The sequence below is a fragment of the Phyllobates terribilis genome, unplaced genomic scaffold, assembly GCF_046119375.1.
Source record: "Phyllobates terribilis strain yellow unplaced genomic scaffold, ASM4611937v1 Scaffold_12__6_contigs__length_324123572, whole genome shotgun sequence".
NCBI lineage: Eukaryota > Metazoa > Chordata > Amphibia > Anura > Dendrobatidae > Phyllobates > Phyllobates terribilis.
This window is the reverse complement of record NW_027362772.1, coordinates 54,499,914-54,522,864: the sequence shown is the minus strand read 5'-3', so window position 1 is coordinate 54,522,864 and position 22,951 is coordinate 54,499,914.

Here is a 22,951-nt window from a genome sequence, read left to right as displayed (position 1 = left end):
TATGGGGGGAAAGGGACATCCTGTATGGGGCATTATATGGGGGGGAAAGGGACATCCTGTATGGGGCATTATATGTGGGGGGAGTGACATCCTGCATGGGGCATTATATGTGGGGGTAGTGACATCCTGCATGGGGCATTATATGGGGGGGAGAAGTGATATGCTGCATGGGGCATTATATGGGGGGTGAGTAACATCCTGCATGGGGAATTATATAGGGGGGAGTGACACCCTGCATGGGGCATTAAATGAGGGGTGACATCCTGCATGGGGCATTATATGGGGGGGAGTGACATCCTGCATGGGGCATTATATGGGAGGGGGGAGTGACATCCTGCATGGGGCATTATATGGGGGGGAGTGACATCCTGCATGGGGCATTATATGGGGGGTGACATCCTGCATGGGGCATTATATGGGGGGTGACATCCTGCATGGGGCATTATATGGGGGGTGACATCCTGCATGGGGCATTATAAGGGGGGAACAGCCTGCATAGGGCATTATGTTGGAGGAACAGCCTGCATGGAGCATTATATGGGGGCCAGTATCCAGTATGGAGCGTTATAAGGGGACCAGTATCCTGTATGGAGTGTTATATGGGGGCCAGAATCCTGTACGGAGCATTTTATGGGGGCCAGTATTCTGTATGGAGCGTTTTATGGGGGCCAGTATACTGTGTGGAGCGATTCACCGGTTTCTGAGCTATTGTGGAATTTTCGATATCATTCATGTAATGTAAGAAGTGAAATCTTTGCATTGTGCTATACCTATATTTCTCTGCGGTATCTGTGCATCATGAATCATGGTATGTGTTAAAGGGGCCCACTGAGACTCTTTTGCCCGGGGCCCAGAAAAACCTGGAGCTGGTCCTGCCTTCGCCCCCCCAGTGTATAACATCCAGCTCCTCAACCCCCGGTGTATAACATTCGCCCCCTCGCTCCCGGTGTTTAACATCCAGCCCTTCGCCCCCCGGTGTATAACATCCGTCCCCATTTACCTGGTCTATAACCTCCGGCCCCCCCATGCCGTCTGCCTTTACCAACATATGACAGAACTCCTGGTAGTAAGAAGCTCACTGATACCAGCGTGGTCCTATAATAGGAGCCACCGGGGTAACAAATCTGTTCATGACATTTCTTCCCCCATCACCTGTGTGTGATATTATTGAGAGGTGGAAGGAACTACAGCAAATTAGCCACGAAGTGGGGACCCTGTAACGTTACAGATCGGGGGGGCGAATGCTGAAGAGCAGAGGGCAGAAAAGTCACCACCGTCCTGCTGACTCCATAACTGCAGAGTTCAGACCTCTGGTAACATCAGCACAAACACTGAGCCCCCGCCGGGAGCTTCATGCAGCCGTACATCACCAAGCACAATGCCGAGCGTCGGATGGAGTGCTGTAAAGCCGCCACCACTGGACTCTGGATGAGACGTTTTCTGTGCAGTGATGGCTCGCACTTCTCTATCTGCGTCTGATGGAGGAGTCTGGGTTTAGTGATTCCAAGAGAACGAACGTTACCTGACCTCATTGTACCACTGAACAGATGGTGGAGGAGGGATAATGCTATGGACTGTTATCAGGGGTCAGCATTGGCCCTTTAGTTGCAGTGATGGTAAATCTTAATGCTTCAGGACAAGACAATGTGGACAATTGTAGCTTCAAGCTTTGTGGGAACAGTTTGGGGAAGGCCCTTTTCTTGTGCCCAGTGCACAAGGTTCATACAGACATGGTTGTGGGATTTTGTCGGACTATCCGCCAACTTCCGTGAATCCGCCCACAAGGAGCCATGCAATAAATTTGTCGGGGGCGGCATTAAGCTCAGCCCATATTCCTATTCATAATGAAGTCCAAGCTGAAAGGATAAGAGTTTTACTGAAAAACAAGCTTAGGGTTTTAGTATTTAGGGAAAAGATCTAAAATATTACAGCCCTCTTGTTTTTATATATTCCGTGTCTATCAAAAAGCTTCAGAAAAGGAAACAGGTCCTGGGTGCTCGATGTCGCTGCATGCCGCTCGCAAACACTTATGACATAGAGTGACTGCTTTCTGCCGCTGTCACAACCCCTGTTTAGTACTTGCCATTAATTTTAAGGCAGGGAATATACAAAAGCTTTTCAGATTTGCAGCCCAGATCCCGCTGCTGTGGCTGCGATAAATATGACAGTCATTCCTCTTTAACTGATGAATGGCGATCGAATCCAGGCCAATTATAAGTGTGCGTTAAATTGTGGTAAAAAAGGGTTGTTTCATGTCATTACTGTCTCATAATCAACCTCATAATAAGAGGTCGCCGTCCCAGAGGTTCTTGAACCCTCGGGCTGTGTTCACATGTTGCAAGAAATAACGTTTTTCCCCTGAATTATGGAAAAATGTGGCAAAATGATGAGTTTTGCCGCAACGTGTAAACGCAGCATTGCCTATCCCCGTTCCTCTTTTTTTCTCAGGCTCCTGTGCCGCTGCAAAGGTTGCAATAATGGTGTCCCCCCACTGATCAAGTCGAAAGGCTGCAAAAAAGTGCTTTACAGAAAAGAAAAACTCTTCAAAAGTTCAGGAAATGTTTAAAAAAAAAAATCTTCCAAAATCTCCCCAAAAAGGAGCAGTTCCTAAAGCAGTTGCAACTTTAAAACCCTTTTATTTTCAAATGCCTCAAAAACGTTTGTGTGAACATAGCCTAAGAAATGTATGATGCAGCTCTCTCTTCCCCTCTCCCAGCAAGACATCCCAGCACAAGTTAAAATCTGAATTATACCCTTAACCTAATTTAAGTGACTTTCCTCTATGTATCTAAAGCTGAGGTGATTGACAAGGTGGTGACAGGCAAAGGTGGTAGCTGTAAAAATATGCTCAGAGGGCAGAAGCTCAGCGCCCACCACCAATTGCTCAAAGGACCCCTGAGAAGAGTGCAGCTCAGGAGGCGGAAGTTCAGAGACCACCACTGATCACTCAAAAGAACCTTGAGAAGGGCACAGCTCAGGAGGCAGAAGTTCAGAGACCACCGCTGATCACTCAAAAGAACCCTGAGAAGAGCACAGCTTAGGAGGCAGAAGCTTAGAGAACCCTGAGAAGAGCACAGCTTAGGAGGCAGAAGCTTAGAGACTACCACCAATTGCTCAAATAACCACTGAGAAGAACACCGCTCAGGATGCAGAAGTTTAGGGACTGCCACTGATTGCTCAAAATAATCCTGATAAGAGCACAGCTCAGGAGGCAGAAGCCCAAAGACCGTCACTGATCATTCAAAAGAACCCTGAGAAGAGCACAGCTCAGGAGGCAGAAGTTCAGAGACCACCACTGCTCACTCAAAAGAACCCTGAGAAGAGCACAGCTCAGGAGGCAGAAGTTCAGAGACCACCACTGATCACTCAAAAGAACCCTGAGAAGAGCACAGCTCAGGAGGCAGAAGCTCAGAGACCAACACTGATTCCTCAAAAGACCACTGAGAAGCACACAGCTCAGGATGCAGAAATGTTCTGCCTTCTGAGCTACACTCTTTTCAGCGGTCTTCTGAGCAATCAATGGTGGTACTCATTCTCGAGGGGTTCTGCTTCCTTACCACTAGAATATCTCGTCGCCCTGGCACTGCCGCTCCGGTCTATGTCTGAACCAGAAGTGATTATGTCTGGCCACCAGTCACCCCTGCAATCAGTGGTTACATGAGGAAGACTTTGCCAGCAAGTGTTCAATTTCTTTACAGCACAACCGCAGGTGAAATGAAGTATTACACAGTTCCTATTAAAATCAATAGACTGTCCATGTAATGTATGGTCATGTCAGATCCTCCAGAAGGGAGACCTAAATGAAGACAAACCCTAAAATCTTCACTAATCACAGAAGTATAAAATTGTCATGAGTTGTAGGAAATGATCCCTATTTTTAGGAAAGGTTTCTAGAATTAGCAGCCTCAGCTGTCCCTCCCTTCTTTTTCCCATCTACACAAAACGCTAGATATTGTTGATTTTGGCAGACTTTAATATTGCGGGAAGATTACTTGTGTAATATAACATCATCCACAAACTCTACATGGAAGTTGCTCCGGTAATCCCAGTTTTATGAAGAGCTTGTGTCTGCCTATTCACATGGCGGGTGATTCCCAGCGTGGTATATTTAAGGTTCATCGCTTGCTATACTTTTATTACTTCTGAACAGGATTCATTATCCTTTTTGCTCTTATGAAAAAATAAATAAATAAAATAATAATAAAAAAAAAAATTGCGGTCACCTCCAGATCGTTGTTCGCCAGGCACTAGATCCGAAGGCCTGATTGATGCTGAACGGAGGAGAAAACGCTGCTTAATTCTTAATGTGAGGCAGACTGCATAATAAATGTGCGCCATATAATACATAACAGTATATAATATAATACAAAGGTGATAAAAGCTCTAAAAAGGTAATGAACGCCTGAAATCTCATCGTGAATCAAGCCGCGCGCCGATAAAGTGGAAACCATCTTTTGATGGAGTTTGATGATTTTGGACGCGAAAGAAAAAGATTAATTAAAACAAGTAAAATGAACAAAGACCACAAATATAAGAAATGGAATAGAAGGAGTAAAACACTCACAAAAATATCAAAAATGGTTCGTAATAAAGTGCGACCAGCCGGCTGCAAACCTATGAGTTGTTCCAGGAGGTCTTCGCGAATTGGCATGGTAGCTAAATGTCTCATACAGTAGGTGTATCTTTAGCATTTTCTCATGGATTATAAGATCTCTGCTTGCTGTCATTCAATAGAATCCTTTATTTACTTTCAAAGGATTAAAGGGTTTGTCCGGGATTTGGATATTCATGGCTGATCCTTAGGATAGGTCATCAATAGCAGATCAGTGATGGTCCAACACCCTGTACCCCTAGAGGTCCCATAGTGGTTCGATGACCACTGTGTAGTCATTTTTTTTGTGTACTGTAGCTCAGCTCCTATTGAAGTGAATGGGAGCTGAGCTGCAGTAACGGAGAATTGGCACTACACAGTTATGTGTCACAATTCCACCCCTCAGTGTGTCTGGGATGAAGCTACTGACAGCTCAGCCATCCAATCTGGTGCAGGGGCATGCTGAAGCTGTCAGTATTTTGCTTGACAGCTCAGTCGTCCAGTGTAGTGCAGGGGTGTGCTGAGCTGTCGGTGTTTTGATTGACAGCTCGGCCGTCCATTCTGAGACTGGGAGGTGCTGGGCTGCCTTCAGATGTTCTCTGTCCCAGAAGATTGCCCAGCTACTTAGCTGGGCTGTCAGTAACAGATCTCTGCCAGACATAGATTCAGCTCTGTGTAGTTTGCTTCTCTGTGCCTTGTGCTTTGCTTGTGGATCTTTTTGCTGTCTGATCGTTGACCTCATTTGAACCATCCATTTTGCCTAGTCCCTTTGCTTTGATCCCTTATCCTCCTGGTATTCTGACCTCGGACCATTACATGACTATGCCTTTATCTCTTCTCTCTGTTTATAACATACCCTTATGGCTCTTGACCTCGGACTCCTTGACTATCCAAACTCATGGCTTGTCCGTGAGAAGTGACTCAGCATCACAGTATAGAGTTGTAGTGTATGCTGGTGGTACGATACTGGCGTAGTACAGCTGGATACCAGTGGCCGAAGGAGCACAAGCAGGAACAGCAAGCGGCAGTAGAAGTTCTTGAAGTTAGCAAGGAGTTGTAGGAAACAATCCGTAAATGACTTAAAACAGTCTGGGTAAGAATGTTCAGAAGCTGGAGACTGAAACCAGGCTAATGGCTAGACACAATACTCAAGCAATAAGTGAGAGATCCATGCGGCTTTAAGTAGGCCGAAACAGGAAACAAGATGGATTCTATAGATTCAGAATCCACCATCTTGGTAAAGGGCAATTGCAGAACACAACAGCAGCCTCCAATGGTAAGTAGTGAAACTGCAGAACAATTATTAAAATAAACAATAGTGGCCACTAGTGATCAAACTATAGAAGGGCAAAAGAAATCCTGACAGCTGGGTACTTCCAGTCAAGGTGGTACCTGTTAACAGTTGATTGGGGGGATCCAACATCCAGCACCCCTACCAAACAAAGTCCTGGACAACCTCTTTAAAAACTGTCCTGATAGTTTAATGGACACACAGCTACATTGCTTGCTACATTAAAGCCTCCATATCCAGTATATGAAAGGCAGCTGATCTTGATGATTTCAGTGGGGCTTGCCGACCATGTGAAGTGTATGGGGGGGCTTCCCGACTGAAGAGATAGAAGAATTGGGAAATGGGCATGTTAACGGCCGATCCTTCTGTTTTCAGGGGAGATAAGCAGCTGCTAAGACTGTTCCACTCCAAGGAAAACTCATGAACACACTGCCGAGTCGAATGCTCCTCTGTATGGGGCAGTCGGGAGAGTTAGCTATCGGCCGAGAGAAGTTTTGACTCACTGCTATCTCATATATATGGCTAGTTTCAGTCAGACAGTAATGAGTTAAAAGGTCCTAAAGGGGAATTTAGTGGGATAGAGCCTCTACAGCAGTGGTTCTCAACTCCAGTCCTCAAGACCCACCAACAGATCATGTTTTCAGGATTTCCTTAGTATTGCACAGGTGATATAATTCCATCACCTGTGCAATACTATGGAAATCCTGAAAACATGATCTGTTGGTGGGTCTTGAGGGCTGGAGTTGAGAACCACTGCTCTACAGGGTCAAAATCAGAAGGAGCTTTGTGCACCAAGATGCCCATCTCAAAGCTTGGACTCAAGATAAACACTGTTCTTGTAGGAGGGATAGTTTATTGCCAGGCTTCGGTACCTCCAGAAACCCACGTGTCTACCCTTTATGTGAGGCTCTTAAGGACAATCTTATATTTGCCAACTCTTCTGACCATCCATGAAGCTACCAGATAAAGGGGAGACCTCGAAGACCTACAAGGAGTTTGCAAATCCCTGAAAAGAAGTCCAAAACTTTTCTTTCAGAGTGCCAGCATCATGGCACGCATTTAGCGGGTATAATGACCTGTTGGTGGGTCACTTCACGCAATCCAAGATCCTTCGTCTCTCAGCACATGAAGTTGGCAAACATCCAGTCTTGAAACACTTTCTTAAGTATGCATTTCTGATATGAAAGTAATATGAGGGAATTTCCACATAGAGGAACTACAAACAAACTCCTGGACTTTCCACATACAGTGGTGGCCAAAAGTATTGGCACCCCTGCAATTCTGTCAGATAATACGCAGTTTCTTCCTGAAAATGATTGCAATCACAAATTCTTTGGTATTATTATCTTCATTTAATTTGCTTGCAAGGAAAAAACACAAAAGAGAATGAAGCAAAAATCAAATCATTGATCATTTCACACAAAACTCCAAAAATGGGCCAGACAAAAGTATTGGCACCCTCAGCCTAATACTTGGTTGCACAACCTTTAGCCAAAATAACTGCGAACAACCGCTTCCGGTAACCATCAATGAGTTTCTTACAATGCTCTGCTGGAATTGTAGACCATTCTTCTTTGGCAAACTGCTCCAGGTCCCTGATATTTGAAGGGTGCCTTCTCCAAACTGCCATTTTGAGATCTCTCCACAGGTGTTCTATGGGATTCAGGTCTGGACTCATTGCTGGCCACCTTAGAAGTCTCCAGTGTTTTCTCTCAAACCATTTTATAGTGCTTTTGAAAGTGTGTTTTGGGTCATTGTCCTGCTGGAAGACCCATGACCTCTGAGGGAGACCCAGCTTTCTCACACTGGGCCCTACATTATGCTGCAAAATTTGTTGGTAGTCTTCAGACTTCATAATGCCATGCACACTGTCAAGCAGTCCAGTGCCAGAGGCAGCAAAGCAAACCCAAAACATCAGGGAACCTCCGCCATGTTTGACTGTAGGGACCGTGTTCTTTTCTTTGAATGCTTTTTTTTTCCTGTACACTCTATGTTGATGCTTTTTCCCAAAAAGCTCTACTTTTGTCTCATCTGACCAGAGAACATTCTTCCAAAATGTTTTAGGCTTTCGCAGGTAAGTTTTGGCAATCTCCAGCCTGGCTTTTTTATGTCTCGGGGTGAGAAGTGGGGTCTTCCTGGGTATCCTACCATACAGTCCCTTTTCATTCAGACGCCGACGGATAGTACGGGTTGACACTGTTGTACCCTCGGACTGCAGGGCAGCTTGAACCTGTTTGGATGTTAGTCGAGGTTCTTTATCCACCATCCGCACAATCTTGTGTTGAAATCTCTCATCAATTTTTCTTTTCCGTCCACATCTAGGGAGGTTAGCCACAGTGCTATGGGCTTTAAACTTCTTGATGACACTGCGCACGGAAGCCACAGGAACATTCAGGTCTTTGGAGATGGACTTGTAGCCTTGAGATTGCTCATGCTTCCTCACAATTTGGTTTCTCAAGTCCTCAGACAGTTCTTTGGTCTTCTTTCTTTTCTCCATGCTCAATGTGGTACACACAAGGACACAGGACAGAGGTTGAGCCAACTTTAATCCATGTTAACTGGCTGCAAGTGTGATTTAGTTATTGCCAACACCTGTTAGGTGCCACAGGTAAGTTACAGGTGCTGTTAATTACACGAATTAGAGAAGCATCACATGATTTTTCAAACAGTGCCAATACTTTTGTCCACCCCCTTTTTTAGGTTTGGTGTGGAATTATATCCAACTTGGCTTTAGGACAATTCTATTTTTGTGTTTTTTCATTGAAGACAAATTAAATGAAGATAATAAGACCAAACAATTTGTGATTGCAATCATTTTCAGGAAGAAACTGAGTATTATCTGACAGAATTGCAGGGGTGCCAATACTTTTGGCCACCACTGTAGATTGACACATGGTCATTTCCAATGCATTGTTCAATGGGTTTCCTCAAAATTCTTCAAATTACCCCTTAATGGCTTCTTATAAAGTAGTGTATGTGCTGTGAGACATGGTAAGTCAGACTGAGAGCAATGCCTGTAAGTCTTGCAGAGTGCCCCTTTAAGACCTCCATTACGTCCCTGTCCAATATGGCATAAAGAATTAATTTACTAATAGGGATTTCTTTCTTTAGAGCAGATTTAGAGATCAGATCCCCCAGTGTCTAATAAATATCAGATTGATGGGGGTCTGATGCCCGGCACTTCCACCAGCCAGTTATTATTAGCTCCGGTGTCAGTCGGACATACATGGTGTATGGACCTGGATCAGCAGAGCACTGTACACTGTTTGGTTTCCTCACAGTGGACCTGGCAGAAGCCTCTAATCATATGTACAGTGGGGAAAATAAGCATTTGATTCTCTGCCGATTTTGCAAGTTTTCCCACCTACAAAGAATGGAGAGATCTGCAATTTTTATGGTAGGTACACTTCACCTGTAAGAGACAGAATCTAAAAATAAAAACCAGAAAATCACATTGAATGATTTTTAAATAATTAAATTGCATTTTATTGCATGAAATAAGTATGTGATCACCTTCCAACCAGCAAGAATTCTGGCTCTCACAGACCTGTTAGTTTTTCTTTAAGAAGCCCTCCTACTCTGCTCTTATTACCTGTATTAATTGCACCTGTTTGAACTCGTTAAAAGACACCTGTCCACACAATCAATCAATCACACTTCAACCTCTCCACCATGGCCAAGACCAAAGAGCTGTCTAAGGACACGAGGGACAAAATTGTAGACCTGCACAAGGCTGGGATGGACTCCAGGACAACAGGCAAGCAGGTTGGTGAGAAGGCAACAACTGTTGGCGCAATTATTAGAAAATGGAAGAAACACAAGATGACTTGTCAATCTTACTCGGTCTGGTGCTCCGTGCAAGATCTGGCCTCGTGGGGTAAGGATAATTCTGAGGAAGGTCAGGAATCAGCCCAGAACTACACAGGAGGACCTGATCAATGGCCTGAAGAGAGCTGGGACAACAGTCTCAAACATTACCGTTAGTAATACGCTACGCCATCATGGATTAAAATCCTGAGGGGCACGCAAGGACATGTGCTCACGCCAGCACATGTCCAAGCCCAATGACCAACTGGATGATCCAGAGGAGCCATGGGAGAAGGTCATGTGGTTAGAGGAGACCAAAATAGATGACTCGTGTTTGGAGGAAGAAGAAGGATGAGTACAACCCCAAAAACACAGTCCCAATCGTGAAGCATGGTGGGGGAAGTGATTTTCTACAAAGGGGACAGGACGACTGCACCGTATTGAAGGGAGGATGGATGGGGTCATGTATAGAGAGATTTTGGCCTACAACCTCCTTCCCTCAGTAAGAGCATTGAAGATGGGTCATGGCTGGGTCTTCCAGCATGACAATGACCCGAAACACGCAGCTAGGGCAATTAAGGCGTGGCTCCGTAAGAAGCATTTCAAGGTCCTGGAGTGGCCTAGCCAGTCTACAGACCTGAACCCAATAGAAAATCTTTGGAGGGAGCTGAAACTCAATGTTGCCCAGCGACAGACCCGAAACCTGAAAGATCTGGAGAAGATCTGTATGGAGGAGTGGGCCAAAATCCCTGCTGCAGTGTGTGCAAACTTGGTCAAGAACTACAGGAAACGTCTGACATCTGTAATTGCAAACAAAGGTTTCTGTACCAAATATTAAGCTGTTTTTTTATTATATCAAATACTTATTTCCAGGGGCGGACACAGACTGTAGTGGGCCCCTGTGCAAGAATTTTTTGGGCCCCCCCACTGCCCTTCATAGGGGGCATGAAGGCCCCCCCCCCCCGTGCATCTCTCACACCCCCCCGTGCATCTCTGATACCCCCCACTCCTAGTTAATTAATTGTATTTAAAAAAAATAAAACTTGTTATACTTACCCCCAGGGTCGGCTCCAGGCTTTTGTGGACCCTGGGCGACAGAGTTTCAGTGGGCCCCTTTAACACATACCACGATTCATGATGCACAGATACCACAGAGAAATATAGATATATAGTACAAGGCCAAAGATTAGATTTCACTTACTACATTACATGAGCGATATCCTCAGCGCACAGTGCAGACCGGACAGTATAGTCCTCCATACAGTATTATGGGCACCATATAATGCTCCATACAGGATACTGACCCCCTTATAATGCTCCATACAGGATACTGGTCCCCATATAATGCTCCATACAGGATACTGGTCCCCATATAACGTTCAATACAGGATACTTGTCCCCATATAACACTGCATACAGAATACTGACCCCCATATAACGCTCCATACAGAATACTGACCCCCATATAACGCTCCATACAGAATACTGGCCCCATATAACGCTCCATACAGAATACTGGCCCCCATATAACGCTCCATACAGAATACTGGCCCCCATATAACGCTCCATACAGAATACTGACCCCCATATAACGCTCCATACAGAATACTGTCCCCCATATAACGCTCCATACAGAATACTGACCCCCATATAACGCTCCATACAGAATATTGGCCCCCATGTAACGCTCCATGCAGGCTGTTCCCCCCTTATAATGCCCCATGCAGGATGACACCCCCTTTTTAATGCCCTATGCAGGATGTCACCTCTACCCCCCATAAAATGCCCCATGCAGGATGTCACCTCTCCCCCCATATAATGCCCCTTGCAGGATGTCACTTCCCCCCTTTTCAATGCCTCATGCAGTATGTCAGACCACCCCCGCCCTTATAATGCCCCATGCAGGAGGTCACACACCTCCCCTCCTTATAATGCCCCATGCAGTATATCACACACCCACCCTCCTTATAATGCCCCATGCAGGATGTCAATTCCCCCTCCCCCTCTTATAATGCCCCATGCAGGATGTCACACCCCCTCCCTTATAATGCCCCAGCAGGATGTCACACCCCCCCTCCCTTATAATGCCCCATGCAGGATGTCACACCCCCCCTCCCTTATAATGCCCCAGCAGGATGTCACACCCCCCCTCCCTTATAATGCCCCATGCAGGATGTCACACCCCCCCTCCCTTGTAATGCCCCATGCAGGATGTCACTTCCCCCCTTCCCCTCTTATAATGCCCCATGCAGGATGTCACACTCCCCCCCACCCCCATATAATGCCCCATGCAGGATGTCACACTCCCCCCACCCCCATATAATGCCCCATGGAGGATGTCAATTCCCCCCTCCCCCTCTTATAATGCCCCATGCAGGATGTCACACCCCCTCCCTTATAATGCCCCATGCAGGACGTCACTTCCCCCCTTCCCCTCTTATAATGCCCCATGCAGTATGTCACCCCCCCCTCATATAATGCCCCATGCAGGATGTCACCTCCCCCATATAATGCCCCATGCAGGATGTCACACCCACTCTCCCCCCCATATAATGCCCCATGCAGGATGTCACACCCACTCCCCCCCATATAATGCCCAATGCAGGATGTCACACCCACTCTCCCCCCACCATATAATGCCCCATGCAGGATGTCACACCCACTCTCCCCCCCCCCATATAATGCCCCATGCAAGATGTCACACCCACTCTCCCCCCACCATATAATGCCCCATGCAGGATGTCACACCCACTCTCCCCCCACCATATAATGCCCCATGCCCCCATACATGAAAAAAAAAAAAAATCCATTACTCACCTCACTTCTTACCGGCTGCTAGCGCTGCTCCGGACTCCAGCATCGTCCGCGTCTTCCCGCTCTGCACTGTGACAGGTCAGGAGAGAGCGCGCGCGGTGTAAAGACATCACCGTGCCCTCTGACCTGAGACGTCACAGTCAGAGGACGTGGAAGACGCTGCGGAGGCACGGGGAGGGGTAAGTATTGTGCCGGCGCTGTCACATGACCGGAGATGTCCCTGCGCTCAGCATGGGGCCGGGGGAACATGCTGAGCGCAGGGACATCTCCGGTCATGTGACGGCGGGGAGTCCTGCGGGCGGGCTCCATGAGGAGACGCACAAGAGGGGGGCCCCGAGGGGGCCCCGACCGGCCGGGCCCCATGCTGGAGTCAGGGCAGTCATGCCCTGATGGCGGCCCTGCTGGAGGCTGGAGGGGCCCCCTCTCCCTCGGGGGCCCCCGTTCAATGAACCGGCTGCACGGGCGGTAGGTCCGCCCCTGCTTATTTCATGGAAAAAAATGCAAATTAATTATGTAAAAATCATACAATGCGATGTTCTGTTTTTTTCTTTTTAGATTCTGTCTCTCACAGGTGAAGTGTACCTACGATAAAAATTGCAGATCTCTCCAATCTTTGTAGGTGGGAAAAAGTGCAAAATCGGCAGTGTATCAAATACTTATTTTCCCCACTGTATATGAAACTGGACAACTCCATTAAAAATATGTTAATTTGCTGTGGGGTAAAACGTTTGCTTAAAGAATATTCCCTTTTCCACATGTTCTACCTGCTAGGGAACTGACTGGCAAAAGCAAGGGCGGGGTTCGAAACTTCAGAAGCACCGCCCATGAGGAGTCTCTGTCTTCATCGTTCATTACCTGATGCATGTGCTGTACTTAGGGGTCACATTTTGCACGTGAAATGACTGGCAGTCAATGCATGAGAGTTCTCCCAGGGCAGTCTAGGTGGTATTATGGTCAGGGGTCCATATTTTCAAGCCCTGACCATTTTACTATATTAGGCTCAAATTTTAAATGGCCACCAATCACCAATTATGGAATCAGTCCCCATTCACAATGACCATTTGGTGAAGACTCTTGACTAAAAGGGTGTCTACGAGAACCAGGACTTCATCTATAGGAAAGGTGTCCATGGGTACCTGTAGTCTTGTTTACTGGGGTCTATGCAATTTCCGGCCAACAAGAATGGTGGTAGAGGTCCCTATAGTTAAGCCCTGATAATAGCACACTGTATATGATCTTATATCACATTCAGGTGCATGTTTTTGCATGTTGCACCTCATTAGGGGGCCCGATGAATGGAGACTGGCAAGGGGTTAACAGCAAGAATCCATGTTTTTTTCTGATTTTGAAAGAAAAAAAAAAAAAGGTCATCCTTTCCACGGGGAGGGGATAATGCTCGGAGCGAGGGGGGTATTATGAAGCATGTGTGCGGGATTACTCGGATACAAGCTAATTATATTAATTTGTGGATATAGGAGCTATTAGCCCCCTATGGCTCGCAGCGTACACTCACACTGGGAATGTAATACTGGTGGTGGCTTTACTTTCCCGGAAGCTCAGAGAGAATATATCGCAGAATTAAAATGGTTGAAACCAAAAGAATCTACGTGAGAACTTTACAGGGAATATACAATGAGACGACGCCAGGAGCAGTCACAGGCGACGGGGTCTGAGCGGCAGAAAAACAGAGGCAATGCTGGAGGTAATTACCCAATACGTCAATGTCCGAGGCTCGCAACGTGAAGATATTGATCGCACTGGAGTCTCCTCCAAAGCGATTGGTGACTATTTTTTATTAGAAGACTCTCTATAGAGGAGGAGGAGGTGAGCTGTGACATCACCTATTGTGACTGGTGGATCCTGTGTTATCTACTGTATATAGAGGTGTTATCAGTCATTGTACAGGAGGAGGAGGTGAGCTGTGATATCACCTATTGTGAATGGTAGATCCTGTGTTATCTACTGTATATAGAGGTGTTATCAGTCATTGTACTGGAGGAAGAGGTGAGCTGTGACATCAACTATTGTGAATGGTGGATCCTGTGTTATCTACTGTAGTGCCGGCGTCCCTGCCCTCTGCTAGGCAGGGACGCTGCTCCTCTCACCGCTCTGCTCCGTGCCCGGCTGCCTCCCCCCGCTCTGCTGTCAGCGCGCGCTCCGTCCCGGCGTCCTCCTCCTGCTCTGCTCTCAGCGCGCGCTCCTTCCCGGCCCCTGTGCTTAGGGCGCGCGCGCTCCCCTCCTCTTAAAGGGGCCGCGCGCGCCGCCCTAAAGAGTCCCCGGCCAATGGCCGGAGGACTTCATCATATATAAGGCACCTCCTCCAAAATGGAGGTGCCCGAGCAATGTTGTTTGCACCTGTGTCTCACCTGTGCTTCAGCCCTCAGGTCCCGTTGCCAGTTACCTGCCAGTTTCCTGCTAGTTACCTGCCAGTACCTGCCAGTTACCTGCCTGATTCCTGCCTGAATACTTGTTACCTGTCTGCCAGTCTGAGGTCCGACGGTCTGCCTTACTTCTCCTGTCAGTCTGTCTAAGGACCAGCCTGCCCACTCACCTGGGAGCGCATGTCAGCTACCTGCCTGCTTGCCTGAGGTCCGACGGTCTGCCTTACTACTCCGGTCAGTCTGTCTATGGACCAGCTTGCCCGCTCACCTGGGAGCGCTTCTCCGTTATCTGCCTGCTTGCCAGCCCGGAGGCTCCGTTGTCACGTGCTGTGACCACCAGCTATCTCAGAGACTCTTGCCCGCTCACCTGGGAGCGCATCTCCGTTACCTGCCTGCTTGCCAGCCCGGAGGTCCCGTTGTCACGTGCGGTGACCATCAGCTATTCCAGAGACTCTTGCCCGCTCACCTGGGAGCGCATCTCCGTTACCTGCCTGCTTGCCAGCCCGGAGGTCCCGTTGTCACGTGCGGTGACCATCAGCTATTCCAGAGACTCTCGCTTGCTCACCTGGGAGCAAACATCTACCACCTGCCTGCTAGCCTACCCGGAGGCTCTGCCATCACAGGTCGTACCTACCCCTTACCCAGAGACTGCCCTGATCACTTGCCGTAACTCCCTGTCCGTTCACCCAGAGACTGCCACCCGCTCCCTTACAAGGGCCGCCCCCTTGTATAGTAGCTCAGAGGTTCCGCCTCCCGGACTCGTTACTGTCCGCCTCCCGGACCCGTTACATCTACTGTATGTAGAGGTGTTATCAGTCATTGTACAGGAGGAGGAGGTGAGCTGTGACATCACCTATTGTGAATGGTGGATCCTGTGTTATCTACTGTATATAGAGGTGTTATCAGTGATTGTAAAGAAGGAGGAGGAGGTGAGCTGTGTTATCACCTATTGTGAATGGTGGATCCTGTGTTATCTACTGTATATAGAGGTGTTTTCAGTCAGTCATTGTACAGGAGGAGGTGAGCTGTAACATCTCCTATTGTGAATGGTGGATCCCCTTTAATATACATAGAGGTGATACCTATACTTCTAATGTAATGCGAAGTGTCAGCCTTTTATGAGGCTCAATGTGAAAACTGCAAGAATTTATTTATTTTTGGATTGGGAATTTAAAAGAAAGTCTTAAAAAAATATTTACCATAAATAGTTTATTTAAAGATAATTTGTAAAAATATTCTACATTTCAGAAAACCTTCATTCACAGCAATTTTGATCTACTTATGCCAGAGAGAAGTCACAGCACGGACACTTGTGTGTCATGGACGGTAGCTCGTATACGAGACATATTCTTGTATTTAGTCAGTCTGAGCTTTATAGTCATCAGTCCATCAAAGCATATAAAAGAGCAGGTAAATGGCCGATATCAGCGTGTCTCAGGCGAACGTGTGCACTTAGAGTAATTACGGGCAACCAACAGAATCCGTCTACTGTTGAGCCGCTGAGAGTCGTCTCGCTTATAATTATTTTATCAGTGTAATCCTGTATCTCTGATTTCCGCAAGTTCTTCTTTGTTGTTGTTGTTGTTGTTTTCTGCCTTCCGTGGACAACCACTGCTTACCTATAGGGTGTGCTCGACCCCGGTGCCTCAGACTATTCCAAGACCAACTTTAGAAAAGCAGCCAAATCTCAGGTCGGGGAGAAGGTGTTTACTCACTAAAAGCATAAAACAAACATACTACACCAAAATAAACCATTAAAAAGAAAAAGAAGCCAATTTTTGAAGAAAGATAAAATATTTTGCCTTGCTCAACAAATATTCCATTTCCGTTGCTCTTACGACGGCTCCAGGTCTGCATCTCCATCTTGTACCCGACCACACCTGCTGTTTCGACAGCGATTCAAGAGTTCTGTTTCGACAGCTTCAGCTTTCTGACAGATCTGACGAGTCCAGGAGCGATGGTACAGTGGGCAGGGCTTGCTGGATGGTACGTGGATCAGTGAGGACCAGACAAGTGGAGGAGAGCCAGGAGTGTAGACCTACACAGGAACTGTAAGATATATGGTCAGTCCAGGACTTGCAGCAAATAAATGGTTAAAGACAGAGTTGAATGCGATCAATGGATGGATGGTCCTTAACAAGGACATAGGCAACAGTGATGAACAAGTGAACTGGATATGTGTTGTAGAGAAGATACACCGGATCTGTAGTGTGAACGGCACCAGAGAAGAGTTTGTTTTGCTTACAGCAGATGAAGGGTTAATTGCAGGTCTGGGCATGAAAGTAAACACAGATAGCAGGAGTTTGCTGAATAAATGATTTCCAGCAGAGGGAAATGGATGCTTATAGAGAACATGGTAGCTTACTGAATACTCAGACACACCATAGCTGAGTTGGCCGTGAAAGGCATTGGGTGAGGATGTCACGACTGTTTGCCGTGATATGTGAGAAACCCGGCATGGACCAGAGCAAAGGGAGGCGGCCATAGGAGAAGGAAGCAGGGCCGATACAGGCGAGTAACAGGACCCCACTGATGGTGTCTGCTCTCTAGTGCAAAATCAAGTGCCTTGAAAGTATACGAGAGTCTTTCGATATGGTCCTAGAACATGTTAGTTCGTAATGAGTAGGATCTCTTTACCTTCTAGTTTTTTGGGACTTTATATTGGTGACAGAAGATGATCCAATGCGGAAGATGATCCAAAATTGTTAATTTGTTTACTGAAAAAGATGACTCGGAACCGCCCGTTTTTTACCCATGATTGTTAACATTCGTGACTGGCCAAAAGGTGGCACCACTGATTTGGAAAACAGCGGCTGTTCGGTAATGAAAGCTCTTCTTTCCCATCAGCCGGGGCTTCTCCGTTTATCTGTCCTGCCCCTAATAAAGCCATTTAGTGTCCAATATGGCGGACTACACGGCGTCTTTATTGACATTGAGCCAGGTTATAATATCATTTTCCCCTGTGTAGGAAATGAATTGTCTCCAGTGACAGAGGGAATTACCATAATGAATCGGCTGTCCGCCGATAATCTCCTACTAAAGGAACGTTTCAAGAACGAGGAGTGACAGGCGAGGCTAAGTCCCTGAAAAGCATGGAGGAGGTCGGGGATGACGGCAGAATTCGGACAAAGGAGCAAAGCAAGTGTGTGACTGGTAGGGGCTGACTTCATTAATAGGGTCCCTTGGTAAAGGGAATGTGCAGTCAAACAATGATTTATTGTTTAAATCAGGTTTTTGTGTTTTAAGAAAAATGTTGTCAATGTATTTTTTCATATCTTGATTTTATTAAAACACAAAATTAGTAATCTTGCAATTTTCACACTGGCCACTAGGGTATATTTTAGGCTCATTCTTCCTGTCCTTTCAGGAAGAGTTTTCAGCAGAATCCTTATCATTGGAGGCAGGATTACAATGACTGATAACACCTCTATATACAGCTGATAACACAAGATACACCAATCACAATAGGTGATGTCACAACTCACCTCCTCCCCCTATATAATGACTGATAACTAGTGTTGAGCGAGCACTAAAATGCTCGGGTGCTCGAAGCTCGGGCCGAGCTCACTGTGATACTCGGGTGCTCGACCCGAGCAACGAGCCCAATGTTAGTCTATGGGAGACCCGAACATTTTTGGCGCGGCACCCCCGGCAGTCTGTAGAAAGCCTAAAAAGTGCCCAAAACGATAGTGACAGTGCTCAAATGACATGGGGACAGCATGGAGATCGCCCCAGGAAGCATTTCAGACCCCCAGGTCACTGCTGTCAACAACGTGGTCAGAGGTATTAAGCCACTTTTACGGGCTCACAATAAAACATTCAAAAACGAAAGTGAAAGTGCTTTCCTGTGAAATATGTTAACCCCTTAACGACCTTGGGTCTTTCTGTTTTTGTGTTTTCCTTTTTTGCTCCCCTTCTTCCCAGAGCCAGAACTTTTTTAATTTTGGTTCAATATGGCCATGTGAGGGCTTATTTTTTGCGGGACGAGTTGTACTTTTAAACACCATCACTGGTTTTACCATATCGTGTGCTGGAAAATGGGAAAAAAATTCCAAGTGCAGTGAAACTGCAAAAAAATGCAATTCCACAGTTGTTTTTTGGGTCCTTTTTTTACCACGTTCACAGATTGCTAAAACTGACCTGCCATCATTATTTTCCAGGTCGTTACGAGTTCATAGACACCAAACATGTATAGGTTCTTTTTTATTTAAGTGGTGAAAAAAAAATCCAAAGCTTGCTAAAAAAACAAAAAAAAATGACGCCATTTTCCGAGACCCTTAGCTTCTCCATTTTTCGGGATCTGGGGCCAGGTGAGGGCTTATTTTTTGCGTGCCGGGCTGACGTTTTTATTGATACCATTTTGGGGTAGATCCGATGTTTTGATCGCCCGTTATTGCATTTTATTGCAAAGTTGTAGCGACCAAAAAAACTTAATTCTGGCGTTTAAAATTTTTTTCTCGTTACACCGTTTACTGATTCTATTAATTCTTCTTTTATATTGATAGATCGGGCGATTCTTAACGCGGCGATACCAAATATGTGTATGTGTTTTTTTTTTTTATATATATATATTTTATTTTGAATGGGGCGAAAGGGGGGTGACTTAAACCTTTATATATTTTTTATTTTTTTTATTTTTTTAAAAACTTTTTTTTTACACTTTCTGCTTGCTTCTATAGTCTCCAGAGGAGACTAGAAGCAGCAGTTGTCTGATTGCTTCTACTGCATACAAGCGATGAGCAGATCGCTTGTATGCAGGAGAAATGCTCACTTGCTATGAGCACTGACCACTAGGTGGCGCTCATAGCATGACAAAATGCTCGGGTGCTCGAAGCTCGGGCCGAGCTTACCGTGATACTCGGGTGCTCGACCCGAGCAACGAGCCCAATGTTAGTCTATGAGAGACCCGAGCATTTTTTCGGCAGCACCCCCGGCAGTCTGTAGAAAGCCTAAAAAGTGCCCAAAACGATAGTGACAGTGCTCAAAAGACATGGGGGCAGCATGGGGATCGCCCCTGGAAGCATTTCTGACCCCCAGGTCACTGCTGTCAACAACGTGGTCAGAGGTATTAAGCCACTTTTGCGGGCTCACAATAAAACGTTCAAAAACGAAACTGAAACGGTTTTCCTGTGAAATACAGTGCTGGCCAAAAGTATTGGCACCCCTGCAATTCTGTCAGATAATACTCAGTTTCTTCCTGAAAATGATTGCAATCACAAATTCTTTGGTATTATTCTCTTCATTTAATTTGTCTTCAATGAAAAAAACACAAAAAGAATTGTCCTAAAGCCAAATTGGATATAATTCCACACCAAACCTAAAAAAGGGGGTGAACAAAAGTATTGCCACCCTTTGAAAAATCATGAGATGCTTCTCTAATTCGTGTAATTAACAGCACCTGTAACTTACCTGTGGCACCTAACAGGTGTTGGCAATAACTAAATCACACTTGCAGCCAGTTAACATGGGTTAAAGTTGACTCAACCTCTGTCCTGTGTCCTTGTGTGTACCACATTGAGCATGGAGAAACAAAAGAAGACCAAAGAACTGTCTGAGGACTTGAGAAACCAAATTGTGAGGAAGCATGAGCAATCTCAAGGCTACAAGTCCATCTCCAAAGACCTGAATGTTCCTGTGTCTTCCGTGCGCAGTGTCATCAAGAAGTTTAAAGCCCATGGCACTGTGGCTAACCTCCCTAGATGTGGACGGAAAAGAAAAATTGATGAGCGATTTCAACGCAAGAGTGTGCGGATGGTGGATAAAGAACCTCGACTAACATCCAAACAAGTTCAAGCTGCCTTGCAGTCCGAGGGTACGACAGTGTCAACCCGTACTATCCGTCGGCGTCTGAATGAAAAGGTACTGTATGGTAGGATACCCAGGAAGAACCCACTTCTTACCCCGAGACATAAAAAAGCCAGGCTGGAGTTTGCCAAAACTTACCTGAGAAAGCCTAAAACGTTTTGGAAGAATGTTCTCTGGTCAGATGAGACAAAAGTAGAGCTTTTTGGGAAAAAGCATCAACATAGAGTGTACAGGGAAAAAAAAGAGGCATTCAAAGAAAAGAACACGGTCCCTACAGTCAAACATGGCGGAGGTTCCCTGATGTTTTGGGGTTGCTTTGCTGCCTCTGGCACTGGACTGCTTGACTGTGTGCATGGCATTATGAAGTCTGAAGACTACCAACAAATTTTGCAGCATAATGTAGGGCCCAGTGTGAGAAAGCTGGGTCTCCCTCAGAGGTCATGGGTCTTCCAGCAGGACAATGACCCAAAACACACTTCCAAAAGCACTATAAAATGGTTTTAGAGAAAGCACTGGAGACTTCTAAGGTGGCCAGCAATGAGTCCAGACCTGAATCCCATAGAACACATGTGGAGAGATCTCAAAATGGCAGTTTGGAGAAGGCACCCTTCAAATATCAGGGACCTGGAGCAGTTTGCCAAAGAAGAATGGTCTACAATTCCAGCAGAGCATTGTAAGAAACTCATTGATGGTTACCGGAAGCGGTTGTTCGCAGTTATTTTGGCTAAAGGTTGTGCAACCAAGTATTAGGCTGAGGGTGCCAATACTTTTGTCCGGCCCTTTTTTGGAGTTTTGTGTGAAATGATCAATGATTTGATTTTTGCTTCATTCTCTTTTGTGTTTTTTCCTTGCAAGCAAATTAAATGAAGAGAATAATACCAAAGAATTTGTGATTGCAATCATTTCAGGAAGAAACTGAGTATTATCTGACAGAATTGCAGGGGTGCCAATACTTTTGGCCAGCACTGTATGTTAAGGAATTTCCTTTCCAGGGTAAAAACTTGTGTATAAGGTAAAATAAATAACCAAAAACAAAAATACTCCTCCACACCTTGGGCTATGTTCACAAGTAGCATTTTTCATGCGTTTTTGCACTTTTGTATTGCTTTCAACCGTGACAAATGCGTTCACCGGGAAATGTCATTTTAACATTTTACAACCTTATCTGGCCATGTGCTGTGTGACACATGCATACAGTGCTGAAAAGACAAGGGATCAGCATGGGGAAGACCCCTGGAAGCATCTCTGACCCCCAGGTCACTGCCTAAAAGTGTGCCCATCAGAAGTGATCCTTGCCGCATCAGAAGATGCAGACTTGCAACTATCCCCGTGCAAGTCCTTGTCCCAGGGCAGTGTTCAATTGTACCTCCCCCATTCCTTGCAATGCAAGCGAAAATATGCAGCCAACCACCCACCCATCCGCAGGCTGCAATACCATACTGCTAGCTTTCACTTGAAATGGGGCCTTTTAGTTTGGAGGAGGCTGAAGCTGGCCACTACCTCATGGCCGCTTCGGCAGCGAGGTATCCATACTCTGTCCCCAGCCGCCCGGCGGCCGGGTGTCCACGCTCGGTCCCCAGCCGCCAGGTGGCGGCCAGGTGTCCATACTCGGTCCCCAGCCGCCCTGATTTCTCCTGTCACCTTCCCCCACACTTTTCTTAGCCTGGCCTGCTTTAGGGCAGCATTGGACGAGCCCGCCAGAGAACCAGACTCCTCCGGTGGACCCTGGCTTCCTTCTCCATCAGGGGAGTTGAGAGTGCCTAGGTGAGGAGCATGATGATGATGATAGAAGTTAGCATCTGCTTTGTTTTCTTGGAATGCAAGCGCATGTATGTAGTAGCGGCTAGGCCTGAGGTGGTCCGCGTTTTGGCGCATATCCTACCTCCTCCGAGGATTGCTGGATGTTTTCCTGCTACTATCCCAGTTCTATGACTCCCGTTAAAACAAAGCTTCAGGTGATAAATGATGGATGAGGTGGTGGCAAAGGAGAAAGAGCAGGAGGAACAGGGACCATTCACATCAATATCAGGCCAGTCAACCAGATATGTCTTGTAGGATATGTTTCTGTACCAAAAGGAGCGGTTCAGCTACACAGTTATAAGTCATACAGTGAATGCAATGCCTACCAAAAATTTTGAGGCACTCCAATGCCCCTTGGAAATGACATGGAGGTCAGAGGGCCTTAACTAAACCTTTTTTTCGATTTATAGCAACTGGGTCTCCCGTGCACGGTTGGCCTAAGCAGTGAATGGAAGGCTTTCC